The following is a 6178-nucleotide window of genomic DNA, read 5'->3' as shown; positions in this document are numbered from 1 at the left end:
TGTTTGGATTTAAAATAGGTATTGCATGATATATACAGGAATGGTAAAATTCATGTTAAAAATAAAAAATTTAATATTTTCTCTCCTTAGAATGACATCCAATGCAAACAAACAAACAAAAAAAACACCATGACGAGTCAGGAGAAAGACCAGGAAGAAAGGGAAAAGTTTTGTTTTAGCACCTTTAATGGCACTTTGTTCCCACTTTTCAGAGAAGAAGCCATACATTTTCATTTTACTTGGGACCCTGCAATTTTATAGCCTGCTCTGTAGAGTGTTCTCAGGATCACTTCTATTTCTCCTTTCTTTATTCGTGGCTCTGGGAAGAGGCTGAGCGAAAGACCTGTCTGTGTAAACCTCCACAGTGTCATGCACATCATACAGGCTGGTGACTTTGGTACATCTAGAGGGCAGTCTTTATTTAAAAAAAAAAAAAAAAAAAAAAAAAAAAAAAAAAAAAGTCCCTATTTTCCAGAGATGGAGACTCCATCAGAGAAGAGGTCTTGCTGTGTGAGTCCTTGCATTGCCTTTTTTCCCCTTTTCTTTATTCACAGTTGATGGTGGCCCCACAGCACTTTGGTTACCCGAGGCTTTAGAGTCAAAAATGGAGAGGACTCTGCTTCAAATGATGCATCAGTTCTAGGTTACTGGCAGCTAAGAACACACAGTTGGAGTTCTATAGTTAGTGACTCTGGTCCAGCATAGCTCTTAGATGTCAAGGCCCTGAACCTGTAGTAGCATCATCGTGTGAGTGAGTTTGTGTGTGTGTGTGTGTGTGTGTGTGTGTGTGTGTGTGTGTGTTTGAGAGAGAGAGAGAGAGAGAGTAAGGGCATGTGTTAGTAGTGACAGAAGACCATGTGTGGGGATCATTTTTCTTCTTCCCCACTTCTCTACAATGAACCTACCCAAACAATGAGAATTTTCTGAAGATTATTTTCTTCATGTGAAGACCATACAGTATGTGTTCTAACTTTTAAAATACTGGCTTCTTCTGATTATAGAAGTAGCACATAGGCTACTTTGGAAAATATATGACAGAGTATAAAGATGAAAGAAAAAAATACCTATAATTTCATCGAGTAGCCAGTACTAATATTTTAGTATATTTCTGTCTCTTTCTCTTCCTTTCCTTTTCCTCTTTCTCTCCTCCTAATGAAGCCCTTCTTCATTTCCCTCTTTATGTATAACATGCAGCATTGTGGGTTTATACTCTTTTTGTAGTTTTGTCACTTGCCTTCTTCTTTAACATTTTGTGAACCTTTCCCATGTCGTTAACTTGTCTCTGAAAACGTTGTTTTAAAAGTCACGTCAGAACAGTGCTTACATAGATGTGCTGTAGTTTGCAAATCAGTCTCTTAACACTTGTACATGTGGGTAGTTTACAAATTAATCTTCTAAGGCCGTTTATGTATGATGTCCACACTTCTTAAACATTTAGAAAATATCATAGAGACTAGTTATGTCCACAATATCCATTGAATTAAGCAATGGCCAATCTGGTACTTTCTGTAGTTTTAAGATTTAGATTACAGTACAGTCAATTCAATCAATTGCATGGTGACAAAGAATTTTAAATGACCAAAAATAGAATAGATTCAATTTGATATCCGTGAATAGGAATAGCTTTAGTCATCACAAGATTAATCAGTAAGGTGTTAACATAAACCAATAAAGCAGAGAGACTTCACATTAAGAACTTTATATCATTTAAAGTCTCACCCCATTATCCTTTCCATGCAAGTGCCCTCAGGCTTTCGAATTAATTGCGTGCGGTTTAAGAAGATTTAAGATGAGGGCGATACACTCAGCAGAGAGCAAACTTGACCATTGCTATCTTACTTTAATTAATCTCTTTATTCTCTATCTTTTCAGTTCACCCAACACCTGAATCAAAAAAAGTAAAATCATGTCCTTTTGAGGTGAGGAAACAATTGAGTTACAAAGTAATCTGATATAGAGAGGATCAAGGGCTGTAAAACTTAGAATTCCTAACAAGTGGACCAGAATTGAAAATCCTTTTACTGTGGGTTTTTCATGCTTCAGTGGCAGACTTTTCTTCCAGGTTCCCTGGATCGTGCCCTTAACCCCTTGGGGTTTGTGAGCATAAAGCTTTCTCCCTTTGACTTACAGCCTAGGCTAGCATTCTAAAAATGATCAGGTTCAAAAAGCTACAACTTTTTTTTTTTAACTCTGTAAGAATTTAAGTCTCCTTTAGAAACCAAAATCCTCTTGAGACAACTGAAAAGTGCTTTCTTTTTCCATAGCAACCCTTTTATTGTACATTTGGGAACTTGATAAGATTGTACTTTTGTTCATGCATTCATTCATTTACCCTCGAATATTTATTGACTACATATTGTGCTCGACACCATGCTATATGAATAAAACCATAGCCTCTTTCGTCTTGGAGCTTACTTTTTGGGGAGAAATAGGCATCAATCATATGATCAAAGTGAAATAACAAATGTGAAAGATGCTGGGAGAAGAGGTGATTGGTGTTATAAATGCCTATAATAGAGAGATAATAGTCACAGAGAATAGGAGGCTTCTGTGAGATTAAAAGATGAGTAGATATGTGCCATGGGAATGGGCAGGGGAAGTAAGAGCATTTCAGAAAAGGGAATTGTATTGGCAAAGGCTGTGAGGAGAAGCAGTATAGCAAGTAAGAGTGTATGACCTGATCAGATTCACATTTACAAAAGATCACACTGGCTATAGTGAACTAAGTAGATGGGTCTTGAGGTCCTAAAGCTGTGAGCTTCTCTGGGTTGCTGACGAAATCCCTGCTATAAAAACCCTCAGAGATGATACAGATTAGTCATATAAAAATGTTGCTAAAGCTGTTCACCAGTATACTGTATTATTTACAATTCATTTTACTCAAACCATGAAAACATAATTAAGAAAAAAAAAAAAGGTTGCACCATTAAAGGCCCTGTGGTGCAAACCATGTTTGACAGAGAAATAGTCTGATAAGAAAAGACAAAACATAGCATCTTCAGGCATCTTCAGAAATGTTCTGTTCAGGAAAAAGATGACAGCAAAGTAGGAGGACCCTAGGCTTGTCTTGTCCCACAATCACAACTAGATAACTATCAAATTATCTTAAATACCCCAGAAATTGACCTAGCGATTGACAGAACAAACCCCACAACTAAAGGGAGAGAAGAGGCCATATAGAAGAAGATAGAAACTGATCCTGGGTGCAGAGGGGAGGAAGCTGTGGTTACAAGTGAGAGAGGAAGACACAGAGGAATGCACACGGAGAACTTTCCCCAAAGCCATTGTCTTTGAAAATAAGAGGAGCTAAATTTCAGGAGTTGTCACAACCAGCAGGGCTTTAAGACTAGAGTTTAAGGTCAGCAGCTTGGCTAGGATAGAGCCCAGAGGGCACTGTGCTGCTCCTGGAAAGAAGGCAAGCAAACAACCTGGGGACAGTGTGGACACAAAAATCTGAAGAATGCCTGGAGCACAAAGGGAAAGATTATTCACTCTTCTCAGAGCTATTCCCTCACAGGCAACATTCATAGAAGCACATCTGTGGGAACAAAGAAGCTGGCTGGTGCCATTTCTCCACCACCACCTCTCAGCATAAACATAGAGCCACCTGAAGGAAGCAGCACAACACCAATACTGGAGACCTAACTTGCTTACGTCAAGCCCCACCCCCCTGACCTTGGCAGGACTGTCTTGCTCAGTCATGCTTGATTCAGTCCCAGTGGGCTACTCCCCTACAAGACCAGCCCAAACGCCTGCCCACACCATGTCTCCCAACCAGAGAGATCTGCAGGGTCTCCTTTCTGGTGGAAATGGTGGCAGGTCTCCTTTCACAAGAAGACCAGAGCCGCCTACTTAAAACTTGTCACATTCAGGCCAGGGACCAAATACTGCCCACAGAAGGCAAAGGAAGCCTCTGCAGATGACTGGCCTGAAGGATAGAGCAGCCAAAATACAACAGCAGAGTGCATGCAGTACCCACCACACAAACTCCCTGAAGTACCAGGCCCAGTGCACTACTTGACCTTTTCTTCATAAGGCCGTTATTTCAGGAGCAGAGGCATTACTAGCTCTTCTAACACAGAGAAGAAGGCAGAAACTCGGACAAAATGCCAAAGTGGAGGAATTTATCCCAAATGAAAAAACAAGATAAGGCCACACACAGAGATCTAAGTAAAAAGGTGTAAGTATCATGCCTGATGGAGAATTTAAAGCTATAATAATAAGAAAACCCCTGGGATTGAGAAAAGATTACACATCAGTGAGACCCTTACCATAGAGATAAAAGAGTTAAACCAGAAACGGAGATGAGGAATGCAATAAACAAGATAGGAAACAGATTTGATGAAAAGAACATCAGGTTGGAAGAAACAGGAAAAAATCCATGGCCCAGAAGACAAAATAATGGAAAATAATGAATAGAGAAGGAAGAATTATGCAATATGAGACTAGACTCTGGGAACTCAGCAACTCCATCCAACCTAATAAGATTCATATTATAGGAGCCCCAGAAGAAGAAGAAAGGGAAAAGGGAACAGGAAATTTACTTGGAATTTTCTGAAAATAGCTGAAAACTTCCCTAATCTAGAGAAGGAAACAGACATCCAGATCTAAGAGGCACAGAGAACTCCCATCAAAAAAAAAAAAAAAAACAAAAAAAAAAACCTTAAATTTACAAAACAGAGTGATAAAGAAAAAAATGGTAAAAGCTGCAAGACAAAAGTTCTTAACTTATAAGGGAAAACCCATAATGTTAACTGCAGATTTCTCAATAGAGATGTGGCAAACCAGAAGAGAGTGGCATGATATATTCAAAGTGATGAATGAGAAAGACCTGAAGACAGGAGGAATCTATTCAGCAAGGCTACCATTCAGAATAGAAGGGAGAGAATCTTTCAGACAAACACTAAAGGCATTAATGACCATTAAACCAGCTCTGCAGAAATATTATAGTGGACTCTTTAAATAAAGGAGAGACTAAAAGTGACAGGAAAGAATCAGAGAAAATCCCCAGAAACAATAAAATAAGTAATAAAATGGCAATAAGTACATATCTTCCAATAATTACTTTGAATATAAATGGAGTAAATACTCCAATCCAAAGACATATTGTGTCAAAATGGGTAAAAATAAAGACCCATTTATATACTGCCTACAAGGGACGTATTTTAGACCTAAAGTCACCTGCAGATTGAGGTAATAGAAAAACCTTTATCACACAACTGGATGTCAAAAGCCAGAGTAGCAACAATTGAATCAGATAAACTATACTTTAAAACAAAGACTGTAACAAGAGACAAATAAAAGCGCCATATAATCATAAAGGGGACAATCCAACAAGAAGATAGAACAATTATAAATATTTATGCACCCAACATGGGAACAGCCAAATATATAAAACAGTAACAAACATAAAGGAACAGATTGATAATAACACAGTTACTACTATTGTAGTAACCTTTGATATTCAACTTACATCAATGGACAGATCCTCTAAACAGAAAATAAATAAGGAAACAATGGCTCTGAATGACATACTGGCCCAGATGGATTTATAGATATATTCAGAAAATTCCATCCTAAAACAGACTATACATTCTTTTCAAGAACACACAGGACATTGTCTGAATAGATCACATACTAGGTCACAAATAAGGCCTCAACAAGTACAAACAGATCAAAATTTCTGACCACAATGCTATGAAATTAGAAGTTAACCACACAAAGTTTAGACCACAAATACATTGAGGTTAAACAACATGCTACTAAACAATGAGTGGGTCAACCAGGAAGTCAAAGAAGAAATTAAAAATACTTGAAAAACAAATAAAAATTAAAACACAACCATCCAAAACTTTTGGGATATAGCAAAGTCAGTACTAACAGGAAAATAAATAGGATATATATATATATATATATATATATATATATATATATATATACAGGTCTACTTCAAGAAGCAAGAAAAATTTCAACTGAACAACCTAATCTTACACATAAAGGAACTAAAAAAATAACAACAAATGAAGCCTAAAGCTAGCAAAAGGAAGGTAATAATAAAGATGAGAGCAGAAATAAATGATATAGAAACTAAAAATAATCACAATAGAACTGATCAATGAAACCAGGAGCTGGTTCTTTGAAAAAATTAATGAAACTGATAAACCTCTAGCCAAACTTA

General features: G+C 37.4%; 1 long non-coding RNA gene across 2 annotated transcripts; it reads right to left on the bottom strand.

The window, feature by feature from the left end:
- Positions 1-442: 442 nt before the first annotated feature.
- On the bottom strand, positions 443-5571 carry LOC144288257 (uncharacterized). Of its 2 annotated transcripts, none has more exons than XR_013356230.1 (2): positions 5474-5571; positions 443-1282 (listed from the first exon to the last, which is right to left on the bottom strand). It is a non-coding gene; the product is annotated as an uncharacterized LOC144288257 (long non-coding RNA). The 2 variants fall into 2 exon arrangements; XR_013356229.1 differs by having other exon boundaries at positions 443-654; positions 5474-5564.
- Between the last annotated feature and the right edge of the window lie 607 nt (positions 5572-6178).

The sequence above is a fragment of the Canis aureus genome, chromosome 18, assembly GCF_053574225.1.
Source record: "Canis aureus isolate CA01 chromosome 18, VMU_Caureus_v.1.0, whole genome shotgun sequence".
NCBI lineage: Eukaryota > Metazoa > Chordata > Mammalia > Carnivora > Canidae > Canis > Canis aureus.
The sequence above is the reverse complement of the archived record's forward strand: the minus strand, read 5'-3'. Positions and strand labels throughout refer to the sequence as shown.